The sequence below is a fragment of the Sorex fumeus genome, unplaced genomic scaffold (assembly GCF_029834395.1).
Source record: "Sorex fumeus unplaced genomic scaffold, SorFum_2.1 ptg000166l, whole genome shotgun sequence".
Classification (NCBI taxonomy): Eukaryota; Metazoa; Chordata; class Mammalia; order Eulipotyphla; family Soricidae; genus Sorex; species Sorex fumeus.
In genome coordinates this window covers 4,902,840-4,916,270 of record NW_026606223.1, presented here as the reverse complement: position 1 = coordinate 4,916,270, position 13,431 = coordinate 4,902,840, and positions in this window count along the sequence as shown.

Below are 13,431 nucleotides of genomic sequence, written 5' to 3'. Positions count from 1 at the left end.
AAGGGCTGCAGGCGGCAGAGGGTTTGGTCCTTCACCGCCTGGTCCCCAGCACGGCAGGGAGTGAGTCCTGAGAGCACGAGGAATGTCTGGATACAGCGGGAGTTTTGGGGTCACACCTGGCACTGCTCAGGGTTCCTCCTGCCTCTGCACTCAGGAATCACTCCTGGCATGACTCAAGGACCATAGGGGGTGCTGGAGATAAAACCAATCTCCCCCGTCTAATTTATTTTTATTTATTTATTTATTTTGCTTTTTGGGTCACCCCCGGCGATGCTCAGGGGTTACTCCTGGCTCTGCACTCAGGAACCACTCCTGGCGGTGCTTGGGGGATCATACGGGGGATCAAACCTGGGTCGGTGGTGTACAAGACAAATGCCCTCCCCACTGTGCTATTGCTCATTTCCCCCCCTTTCAAAACGGAATCACAGTGAGACACACAATTACAACGCTATTCATGGTTGGCTTTCAGTCATACAATGTCCCATTACTTGTCCCTTCATGGGTGCACATTTCCCATCACCAGTTAATTTTTTTTTTAATGTAGGAGTACTGCTATTTATTCAGCCATTGATTAAGCTGATTGAACTGGGCATAAACTCCACCTTAAAAGGTAAAGGTAAAGGCCCTCCCGTTGATCGTCGATTTGCTCGAGCGGGCCCAGTAACGTCTCCATTGGAGACTTTGTTGTTACTGTGTTTGGCATATCGAATACTCTCGGTAGCTTGCCGGGCTCCACCTTACTTTTTAATTTTTTTTTTATTGAATATCTGTGAGATAGACCTTTACAAAACTGCTCACAATTGGGTTTCAGTCATCCAATGATTCAACACCCACCCCTCCACCAGTGTACATCTCCCAACACCAATGTCCCCCGTTTCCGCACCCCATCCCCCAACACCACCCTCCCACCTCCCTCTAAGGGAGGCACTTTCCTTCTTTCTCTCTCTCTCTCTCTCTCTCTCTCTCTCTCTCTGTTTTTCCTTTTGTGCATTATGGTTTGCAATACAGGTGCTAAGAGGTCATGGTGTTTGTTCAGGGCATTTGGTATCTTTATCTGGACGGTAAGGCTGGAGTAGCTTTTCAACTGGGTGGAAGCTTTGGGGTGTCTAAATGTGACTGCTGAGGCTTCCGGAAGTACAGGGAGGTGGGGGGAGGTAGCCCTTCCCGACCCGAGAAAGCCTGGAGATTTCGGTCACAAAACCCGCATACCCAAATTTTTAGCAGATTGTATCTTGGTGAGGTCCGTCCTGAGATGGTGGAGTCGGGCTGGGGGTATGGTGGTGATTTTGGATTGTGGGAGCAAGTTACTGCCAGGGAGTTCTGCTTGGTGGGCACCAGATTGACTAAGCCCCTTTTGATTTACCCTGGTTTGTCCAGTCATGTGCGGGTCCAAGATTAACTGCAGCTTTTGATCTCTTTCGAGATTTATCTTCGCGTCTCTAAAATAAGGCCAATAAATGAGCTTGTATAGCTGAGTGGGAGGTGGTTTATGGGTGTGGCTCCCACATACCTAACTTTTGGCCATTTAATTTCTTGGTAAACTTGGTCCCAAGTTGTTGGGGTCTGGCCAAAGGCATAGCGGCAATTTGGGGGTGTCAGGAGGTCTGAAGGCACCATCAGGCTGCTGATGCACTCACCCTGCAGGTACAGGTTGACCTGCTGGCAGCACCATACCCCCAACACCAGTTATTCATTTTTTTTTAAAGTAACTAAAGATGATGGACAGTGATAGCAAATCCTGCGTGATCCTAGCACCCGCAAGGATCTTATTAACCCACCCAAGACTAAATCTGCAAATGCGAAGAAGGACCCGGGCGCCCATATCCCAGTTGGGGGGAGGGAGGGGGAGGACTCTGGTGGTGAAGATCAAGCTGCAGGCTCCTCCTTACGAGCACTATAGTCTGACCTCAGCTCAGCACCACGGGGGAAGTGGAAGAGTCACAGAAATCACAGAAATCAGTGGAAGAGCCACAGAAATATGATAGGTCAGCAGAGAGGGCGTTTGCCGTGCACATGGCCAGCCTGGGTTCCATCCCTGGCATCTCATATGGTCCCCAAGCCTGCCTGGAGTGATTCCTGAGTGCAGAGCCAAAGTGATTCCTCAGCACCACCAGGTATAGCAGCATAACAAGAAAAACAAAACAAAACAAAATAAGCAATCCTACTCAGAGGGTAGATGTTGCCAAGGGGGTGGGGCGGTGCCCATGACTTCATGGGCTGCTCCGTGTCCCCAGAAGGCATGGCACAGACCCCGCTTTCTAGGAGACAGCCGCTTCCTCCCCATCCTGGGAAGCAGCCCCTGATTTTGTGCCACGCAGATGGCGCTGGACCCATCGAAACCAGCAATTCTCATCTTTTTTATTTGGCAACTTAGGAATGAAAACATCAACTTTAAAAAGATCTCTGAATCCACTAAGAAACAATATTACTTATTCATACATACAGCACAGTAGCACTGTTGTCCTGGTGTTCATCGATTTGCTCGAGCGGGCACCAGTAACGTCTCCATTGTGAGACTTGTTGTTACTGTGTTTGGCATATTGAATATGCCATGGGGAGCTTGCCAGGTTTTGCCGTGCGGGCGGGACACTCTCGGTAGCTTGCCGGGCTCTCCGAGAAGGACAGAGGAATCGAACCTGGATCGGCCACGTGCAAGGCAAACGCCCTACCTGCTGTGCTATCGCTCCAGATCATCCACACATATAAAACATTTTCAATATATTCTTATTTATTTATTTAACTTCTTTGGTGCGGGGGAGGGAGGGCACACCCAGCGATGCACAGGGTTTACTCCTGGCTCTGCACTCGGGAATCACTCCTGGCGCTGCTCGGGGGACCATATGGGATGCTGGGAATTGAACCCAGGTCGACTGTGTGCAAGGCAAACACCCCCCTTGCTGTGCTATCACTCCACCCCCCCACCCCCCTGAGTTCCAGCCTCGCGTTGCCCATACACAGACATGTGGGCCTGAGGGAAGACACAGAGCCGGGGAGCACCCGCCTTGCCAGCACGTGGTTCAGAGTTTAGCGCCCCAGAGCCACACAGCCTCTGGGCCCGCCCGGTCACTCTGTGGTGTGCGATGCTCCCTACCAGGACATCTGGTGACACTGCAACCAGGTGTTTGCAAATGCCACCAAAAACGGGTCCAACCCTGGCAAGTTCACCTAGAAAGACTCTGTGAGGGGTGCGGCCAGGAAGCGTGACCTCTGACGAGGAAGTGTGTGAGCACCACAGTGCCCAGCGAGCACCTGTGCCTCACTGAGAGTGTGAATCCCGGGGAGCGTGTGGAAGCACCATGGCTGGAGGCGTGCAAGCCCAGGGAGCACCGAGGTCAGAGGTGTGCAAGCCCCAGGGAGCACCTCGGCCAGAGGCGTGCAAGCCCAGGAGCACTGCTAAGTATCTAGGCAGCATAGCTAAGTGTGTAGGCGCCACAGTTAAGCGTGCTGGTGACACGGGTCAAGTGTGAGAGAGCACTACAGCTCAGGGAGTAGCACTGCAGGCTGGTGTGCGACCCTGGTGAGTTCCGCGGTGACCCCAGGCCCAGGCATGTGAGTCAGTCACCTCAGAGTGACCCTGACCACCCCAACCCGGCGGGGATGGAATGAAAACGGGAATAGAGTCTCTAAGTGAAGGCGAGCAACGACAGGAGGGCCCTCAGCGTTGACTGCGGGGGGCTGGAAATCTTCCCCAGGGGGCCCAGGGGACGGGGAGGGAGCCCCCCCCCCCATGTCCCGGCTGCACCGCCGAAACCGGCCTGCAGGGGGCGAGCGCGGCAGCCGCGGGTGGGAGCCACCCGGGAGATGCTGGCGGCCCCCAGGACCTTCTGCGCAAACCGGTCCCTGGCCCTGCTGTGTGGTGGGTTTCTCTGCGCGTCTGCAATGCCCCAAAGATTGTAATTACTAAAACCACCGCCACCATCACGATAATAACAAAACCCCCAAGTCTGCCTGGAATAATCCCCTCCCTATATCTCTTGCTGTTGTTTGTTTGTTTAAAAACACACCAGCAAAGGGGCTGGGGCCATAGCACAGCGGGTAGGGCGTTTGCCTTGCACGCGGCTGACCCGGGTTCGATTCCCAGCATCCCCTAGGGTCCCCCAAGCATCGCCAGGAGTAATTCCTGAGTGCAGAACCAGGCGTAACCCCTGTGCAGTGCCAGGTGTGACCCAAAAAGCAAAAAAAAAAAAAAAAAACCCAAACAAACAAACAAACAAAAAACACCAGCAAAGAAAACGCTGGGCTGGAACTCAGACTTATACTAAATTGCTCCCCACACCGCGAGTTACTTTTCCTCTCTCTCCTACTTTCCAATATGCTTTTCAACTTTCTAAAACCAAGCAAAACCCAAACAAATGCGGAAGGGCCCCCAGGCTGGCTGTGTCTGGGTCAGGAAGTCTCCTCTGCCATTCTGTAATTTTTTTTTTTTTGCCAGGTGGGACGTTAAGGAGCCCTTAAGAACCCCCTCCACTACGCCAGGGCTGGGCTGGGCTGGGCTGGGCTGGGCTGGGCTCCCCGCCCCTGACCACCAGGGCTGGGGTGGGGCTGGGAAAGCCTCTTCCTGCAGGGGCCCTTGGGCGGGAGGGTTTACCCAATCTGGAGACACATCTGAGCATCGGCTCGGCTCGCTGGGTCCAGCCCCCACTCAACACCTGTCACGCTGGCCCCGGGAGGTGCAGTCACCGCCTGGTGGCTCCATTTGTCACCAGAGACAGACGTGTTTGGATAACACCCACACCCCCAACCCGCGTCCCCCTGCCTGGCTCCAGGGGCAGTTCTGAGGTCCCAAGTGTCACACCCCATCTCTGCAGGCAAGAAGGTGAACCACCAAAGAGGGAAGTGACAGGCCCTTTGGTCAGTTCTGCCCACTCTCTTTCTTTTGGGGGAGGACATTCAGTAGTGCTAAGGGATCACCCCTGGCTCTGTGCTCAGGGCTAAACTCCCGGCTCTGGGCTCAGGGCTCACTCCCGGCTCTGTGCTCAGGGCTCACTCCTGGCTCTGTGCTCAGGGCTCATTCCTGTCTCTGTGCTCAGGGATTGTTCCTGGCTCTGTGCTCAGAGGTTACTCCTGGCTCTGTGCTCAGGGCTCACCCCTGGCTCTGTGCTCAGTGCTCACTTCTGGCTCTGTGCTCAGGGCTCACTCCCGGCTCTGTGCTCAGGGCTCACTCCTGGCTCTGTGCTCAGGGATCACCCCTGGCTCTGTGCTCAGGGGTCATTCCCGGCTCTGTGCTCAGGATCACTCCTGGCAGTGCTGGGGCCCCATACACAGTGCCAAGGATCAAGCAGTGGGCAAGACAAGCACCTTACCTCCGGAACAATCTCTCCAGTCCACAAAGATTCCCCCCAACTCCCTCTTCAGTCAGGCCCTGGGGAATGACTGGGGGTTATGAGTTCGACCCCCCAGTGCCACCCCATGCAGAGCACAGCCCCTGCGCCCTGCTGTCTGGGGTGTCTGCACTACCAGAGTGTGTGATCTCTGCAGTGAGCAATGCACCTGAGGTGCGTGGACCCTGGGTACACCCCAGGTGAAAGAGACATGGGGGGGCTGGAGAGAGAGGGCAGTGGGCAGGGTGCTGGCCTCGCATGGTGCTAACCTGGGTTCAATCCCCGGCAGCACATATGCTTCCCAGAGCCCCTCCAGGAGTGATCCCTGAGCGCCGTCGGGTGTGGCCCAGACACACAGACATGTGGGCATCTTGGATGGAAATACACCCTTAGCCAGCGCTCGTGTGAGCACCATGCCACTTCTGGGCGGGAGCACGGGGACCCAGGAGCGGCCTGAGCCCCAACACGATCCCACCAGCACCAGCTGAGAAAGGGGGAAGAAAGAGACACCAAAGAGACACCAATATATATATATATATATATATATATATATATATATTGCTTTTTGGGTCACACCCGGCGATGCACAGGGGTTACTCCTGGCTCATGCACTCAGGAATTACCCCTGGCAGTGCTCCGGGGACCCTATGGGATGCTGGGAATCAAACCTGGGTCGGCCGCGTACAAGGCAAATGCCCTACCCACTGTGCTATCGCTCCAGCCCCTCTCTACATATTTTTGGGGAGGGGGCACATCCTGTGATGCTTGGGGAACCCCATGGTGCTGGGGTCACACCCGGAGTGAGGCTGCACCTTCATACATTAAACAGAGCAGCCCGCCCCTCAGCCAGGCTGCAGCTCAGCAGTGAGGTGAGACCTTCTTGCGCCTGCAAAAGAATCACTCCCTCCCCTAGAGGAGGTTGTTACGATGGGGATGAGCTTGGGTGGGATCCTTTTTGGGGTCACCTGTCTTAGGAGCAGTCCCTTTGCTGGGCCCCTGGCGCTCCGGAACAGCTGTGGGGTGGAGCAGGGACTGAACCCCTGGCCTCACACCGGCGCTGACCACTCCCCCACAAATCATCCTCAGCCCCGCAAATTAAAGTCATTCCCTGTGCATACTTTTTTTTTTCTTTTTGGGTCACACCCAGCGATGCTCAGGAGTTACTCCTGGCTCTGCACTCAGGAATTACTCCTGGCGGTGCTTGGGGGACACTATGGGATCCCGGGATCGAACCCAGGTTGGCCGCCCTACCTGCTGTGCTATCGCTCCGACCCCCATTCCCTGCACATTTTTTTTGTTTATTTCTATCTTTTGATTTTGGGGCCACATCTGACAATGCTCAGGGGCTACTCCTGGTTCTGTGCTCGGGTATCCTTCCTAGCAGGGCTCAGGAGATCATATGGGGTGTAGGGGATCGAACCCAGGGTGGCTACATGCAAGGCAAGTGCTCTATCTGTTGTACTTATCCCTCCTGAACCCATCTTGTACTTTTTTTTAATGGAACACACTCACACACGGACACATCACTGTCACTGTCCTCCCGTTGTTCATCGATTTGCTTGAGTGGGCCCAGTAACGTCTCCATCGTGAGACTTGTTGTTACTGTGTTTGGCATTGCTGCGCGGGCGAGATACTCTCGGTAGCTTGCCGGGCTCTCTGAGAGGGGCCGAGGAATCGAACCAGGCTGCTTTTGGGCTACACTCAGCGACATTCAGGGGTTACTCCTGGTGGACTCAGGGACAAATGCTGGGGATTAAATCTGGGCCGGCCGCATGCAAGGCAAGCACCCTCCCCTCTTACTGTCTCTCTTGGCCCCTCAGCCTGACATATTTTCTTTGGAGACTCAAATCTCTGGAGACCTGTCAATCACCACCCAAGCCCCAAAGGTCATTTGGCGAGTGACCCCCACAGGCAGCGGGCTGTCCATCACTATCGGTGCAAACACGGAAGCGGGGGCAAAGAAAACACGACGCTGACCGCTCCCTCTGGCTGGGGGGGACGCAGGGCAATCAGAACGGGGCTTGGGCAGGGAGATTGGGTCACACATGCAGGCATCTCTCTGGAGGTAAAGCCTTATACGGAGCCAGAGGGACAGCTCACGGGGCTGAGCTCAGGCTCCGGGCTTAATCCCTGGCACTGCCGGAGCCCAGCACCATCCTCAAGCTACTATGCAACATGGTCCTCCCTCAAATAACGGTAACCAAAAGCCCCGGCGGGCAGGGTAGACGGTTGCTTTGCGGGCAGCCTCAGAATTCCCCTTCACCGCAGGCACGCTGCACCTGCCCCTTAGTACCACTAGGGGCCGCTCCTGAGCACAGAGCCGGGACTAGCCTGGAACAGGGCCCCAGGCAGGTCCCCCTTAATTTTTTCTTTTAATTTTTAAAAATTTATTTACCGGGGCTGGAGCAATAGCGCAGCGGGTAGGGCATTGGCCTTGCATGCGGCCGACCGGGATTCGATTCCCAGCATCCCATATGGTCCCCCGAGCACCGCCAGGAGTGATTCCTGAGTGCAAAGCCAGGAGTTACCCCTGAGCATCGCCGGGTGTGACCCCCTGAAAAAAATTTATTTACTTGTTTTTATAAAATTGTCCATGATTTGTTACATGCGATATTCCAACACCAATCCCCACCACCAGTGCCCCTTCCCACCACCATTATTTCCAATTTTCCCACCAGCTCTCAAGCCCACCTCTAGGGCAGGCCCTGAATGATTTATTTTATATTGTTGGTTGTAATTCGCTAAAAATGATACAAAAAATATGCCTGGGCTGGAACGATAGCACAGTGGGTGGGGCGTTTGCCTTGCACATGGCTGTGCCTGGGTTTGATTCCCAGCGTTCCATATGATCTCCCGAGCACTGCCAGGAGTAACTCCTGAGTGAAGAGCCAGGAGTAACCCTTGTGCATCGCCTGGTGTGACCCAAAAAAGAAAAAAAAGAAACATGTCCTTAGAAGGAGGTGTGTGAATATTGTTGTATCTCACCAGGAGTCATTATAAATCCTTGTGAAGAGATTACTAATATGTGACTGGTTAAGTCTTGTGCATTTGTATTTTCTTTTTTCTTTCTTTTTTTTCTTTTTGGGTCACACCCAGCGATGTTCAGGGGTTACTCCTGGCTCTGCACTCAGGAATTGCTTCTGGCAGTGCTTGGGAGACCATATGGGATGACGGGGATTGAACCCGGGTTGGCTGTGTGCAAGGCAAACGCCCTCCCTGCTGTGCTATCACTCCGGCCCTGCATTTATATTTTCTTAATCGAGACCGATTGCTTTCAGGCTCCCCCTTTAAATAACCAAACAAATAAAAGCCCTGGACGGAGTTGCTGGGTGTCCGTGGACCCTGGGCGCTGAACACGGCATTGCTCTGTTGGGGTGAGTGACATCACTGCACGGGACATTCGTCTGCAGCTGATCGATCAACCCTCCACCACACCATGTGACCAACACTCAGGCCCGCATGGACGACACCACTGACTCCCCACCCCCACACCCCCCGACACAGAGTCCTGCACAGAACTCAGAGGCCTCTGAGAAACTGGTGTGGTGTGTGTCTGTGTTTGTGTGTGTGTCTTTATGTGTGTGTGCACAAGAGTGTGTGAGGGTGAGTATATGTGTGTGTGAGTGCATGTGTGTATATGTGAGTGTGTATATAAGTGTGTGTGAGTGCATGACTGTGTATGAGTGTGATTGTATGAATGTGTGATTATGTCTGTGTATGTGTGTGTGTGTGGGATATAATTTAGTGCCTCACACACGTGAGGTTTGTACTCTCCCCTGAGTTACATCCCTGCCCCTGATATATTCTGAAAAATATGTATCCTAGGGCTGAAGATTTAGGGGCTGGAGTGATAGCACGTGTGCTAAGCCACACTTTCCTTGCACATGGCCGACCTGGGTTCCATCCCTGGTCCTGCATCTGAGCCTCTGAACACTGCCGGGAGTGGTTTGAAAATGGGGATAGAATTCAGGCTGGTGAGATGCTCAAGGCTGAAGCTTATGTTCATGAGGGAGCCCCAGGCTTGATCCCAGGCCCCACATGGTGCCAAGTGTGGCCCCTGGCACTGCTGGGTGCGACCTGCAACCCAATGCCCCCCAAGGGTGAAAAAGAAAATGAAAGAAGAAACTTGACATGGGCTTTTCGTTGGCACAGGGCAGTGTATCATCATGGGACACTTTCCTCCTGCCAGTGGAGGGTCAGTGGTTTCATACAATGTGCTCTAAGAATGTTCTGGACTGTTTTTCGGATCACACACTTCTGTCCGCAATGAGTCAACATGTTCCTGCGACAGAGGAGGATGGAAGGAAAACAACCCCCAAATCAAGGGGCCCCAAGAGTTCTCTAGCCTCAGGACCCCAGAAGCAAACACATAGCCAGCGCCCCTCTTTCTCTGCAGATGGCCACGCGTCTCACCCCACAGAGACCCTCACTGATGTCACCGAGAGTTAAGACTCTCCCAAGAATACCAAGGAAACCATTCCTACCGCCTTTACACTTAGCCCTAAAATTGGGGAAGTTTGGAGCAGTCTAGAGTTACAGGGATTGTCTGCCACTGCTTGGATCAATGCTGTCAAACTGATGTGAATAAAAATTATAGCAAAATAATAATAGAAAAATGACCCACTTTGAGGGGTCTGTCCATAGGGTGTATTAAAAATACTCCAGAGTATGATCTTTAGCCGATCGTGTTTTTTGTTGGTTTGTTTTTAGGTTTTGGGGTACACACCCGGTGATGCTCAGGGGTTACTCCTAACTTGGTACTCAGGAATTACTCTTGGTGGTGCTCAGGGGGCCATATGGGATGCCGGGGATCGAACCCAGGTTAACGTGTGCAAGGCCAGAGCCTTACCTGCTGTACCATCTCTGCAGGCCCTGATTTTTTTTTTTTTTTAGTTTTGGGTCACACCCACGATGCTTGGGGGTTACTCCTGGCCCTGCACTCAGGGATCCCTCCTGGTGGTGCTTGGGGGACCACATGGGATCTTGGCAGCATGCAAAGCCTGCAAACGCCCTACCCAGTCTCTCATCAATATTTTAAAACTGAAAAAAATAATCACTTTACCAGTCAAAAACTTTCATCTGGTAACAGGTGATACGTTCCTTTTTGCTTTGGGAGCAAGTGGTTTGGGGCATGATTAGAAAACCAGGAGAGGAGATTATTTCCGAGAGTGTGGGTGAAAGAGGATTACTTTCAGAAATGTTGATGGTCCTACCCACCCTTCTTGCTCCAGCATTAGCCCTTCTTCAGTTTCTAGGATCCAGAATTCCATCCCCCTAACACACACACACACACACACACACACACACACACACACACACGCACACACATGCCCTTGAGAAGCATGGATCATACCAAATCAGGCTGACCGATCCGCCCATCCTGCCCAGAGTGGGGGCAAACACCATTTCTTTTTTTTTTTCCCCATAATTTTATTTATTTAATTTTTCTTCTTATATTTATTTATTGAATCACTGTGGGAAAAGTTACTAAACTTTCAGGTTTAAGTCTCGGTCATACAGTGATCAAACACCTCTCCCTTCACCAGTATACTCATTTTTCACCACCAAGAACCCCCATATACCCCCCTCCCACCCCTCCCAATGCCTGTGAGGCAGATGATTTCCACTTAAGTCTTCTCTACATTGATTACATTCATTATTTCCACAAAAGATGCACCATTATTGTTTAGAATTCCCCCCTCCCCCAACAATCAGAATTGCTGAAAAGCATTGTGAAATACTTTGTTTTCTATAGCTGGTTATGAGAATCATAGAATCTCGCGTGGCCGCAAACACCGTTTCAATCACGCAAGGCTTTCCAAAAACCCACACTTCCCTGCCCAGGGGGCTCCCACCAACGGCTGTGGGGCCAGAGCCGCGTGGGTTTCCAGCCACTAAGGAAGGGAGTGGGCGAGACCGCGCACAGCACCCCGCTGACTGAGGCACCACCTTTGGGCGGAGGCTCCCATCCTCCCACCCATTCCTGGGCCTCCTGGGCGGGAGGTGGCCGAAAGGTCCCAAGAACAGGGGTCCCCGCGTGCGCTTTCTTCCCTCCACTCACAGAAGTGAACCGCTGAGCCGCGCCCTCAGCCAAGACATATCCGCAGTGAAAAAAAATTTTTTTTAAATTTTCTCTCCAGGATTCTTTGATTATTCTTTAAAAGCAAAGTCATTCGGGCATTAGAGCTCTTCGCCTCTCTGCAAAGCTCCCTCCTTCTCCCCCCCCCGCCCCCCAATATCCCAACAACAGGATGGGAGAAGATGAGAAGGGGGTGAAGGAGACAAAAAGAAGAAAAAATGGATACAGATGAAAGAAATTAAGCGCCATAAAGTCTGAGCTTGATTTTAACGGGTGGCAGGGCCCCCCCGCGGAGAGGCCCATAATCCCGGCTGCCTGCGGGGGCCCTGCCGGGCGGCTAATTAAAACAATTATCAAGACAAAGCCGGTCCTCGCGGGGTTCCCGGTTCCCACAAAGAGAGAAAGCGTCCGAAGACTTAAACTGTCAAAGGCCAACTCTCTTTTGAGGTGGCTCCGGCAGGAGGGTGCCCCAGGCTCCACCCCCTCCTCTGCCCGGGTCCGAGCCGATGGGGTGGCCCAGGAATGGGGCAGAGGAGCCCAGAGGGAGCGGGGCTGACTCTGAACCTAGAACCCTGGGCGGGAAGAACGGCCTCTGGGAGTCCCCCCTCAGCCGGTTGGAGAAAAGAGATTGAGAATTTTTGGTTTTTGCCTCAAAAGGACAAAATGACAGACAATGCAAACTGGGCTTAAAGGGGTCTTCAGGGGGCTGGAGCGATAGCACAGCGGGGAGGGCGTTTGCCTTGCATGCACCCAACCCGGGTTCGATTCCCAGCATCCCATAGGGTCCCCTGAGCACCCCCAGGAGTGATTCCTGAGTGCATGAGCCAGGAGTAATCCCTGTGCATCACTGGGTGTGACGCCCCCCAAAAAGAAAAGGGGTCTTCAGGGGTCAGAGTGGGCAGGACAGTGAGCAGGGCTCCTGCCTTGCACGCAGCTGACCCGGATTCGATCCCCAGCACCCCAAATGGTCTCCTGAGCCTTCAGTCTTCCTGACAGGGCTGAAGGGAAGCTTAGGCCCAAAGCATTTGCACTGTCTGAGCTGGGGTGGCCACAGAGAATAATAAAATTTCACTAGAACCTCCTTTTTTTTTTCTGGGGTAAAAATTCTGCTTTAGAACACGCCCCACTTCATGCCCTACCGAGGTCACGAGTTGCCCCCCACGAGCGGCTCTCTGGCATGGCCATGGCTCCAATCTCGTAATTATCTGGCTCTTGGCAGAAATACCTCCAGGCTTCACGATCAGGATCATCCTGTTGTTTTGATTGCCTCGAGCAGGCACCAGTAACGTCTCCATCTTTCTAGCCCTGAGATTTTAAAAAGAGCCATATTCAACGCTCTTTCAGGGTTTAGGAGAATGAGACCCATCATTATTACTGGTATTTGGCATATTGAGTACGACATGGGAAGTTTGCCAGACTCTGCTGTGCCGGCAAGACACTCTCAGTAGCCTGCTGGGTTCTCCAAAGTAAGAACGAGATAATAAGATGTGGCGTGGCCGTGCGCTTCTGGGAGCTGGGTTTTATAGTCTCTGGGTCTTGGCTGTTGATGGGACCACCTGGCGCTGGCAGCAGCTGGTGGGTGTGACACCTACCTATTGGAAGATGGGGGATCTGGGTGGAGGAGGCCCAGTTCCAATCCGAGCAGGCTTGGAGATCTCAGCCCCGGGACCCGCATGCCACCTCCAGACTTAATAAGTAAAATATCAGAAACCCAAAACATCATATGGTTCTCATAATCAGCTGTAGAAAACAAATTATTTCACAATGCCCTTTCAGCAGTTCTGATTGTTGGGTGTAAACTCTAAACAATAATGGTGCATCTTCTGTCGAAATAATGAATGTAATCAAAGTAGATAGAGTTGTAAGTAGAATTCATCTGCCTCACAGGCATTGGGAGGAGTGGGAGGGGGGTATATCAGGGTTCTTGGTGGTGAAAAATAAGTACTGGTGAAGGGAAATGTGTTTGATCATTGCATGACCGAGACTTAAACCTGAAAGCTTTGTAACCTTTCCCACAGTGATTCAATAAAT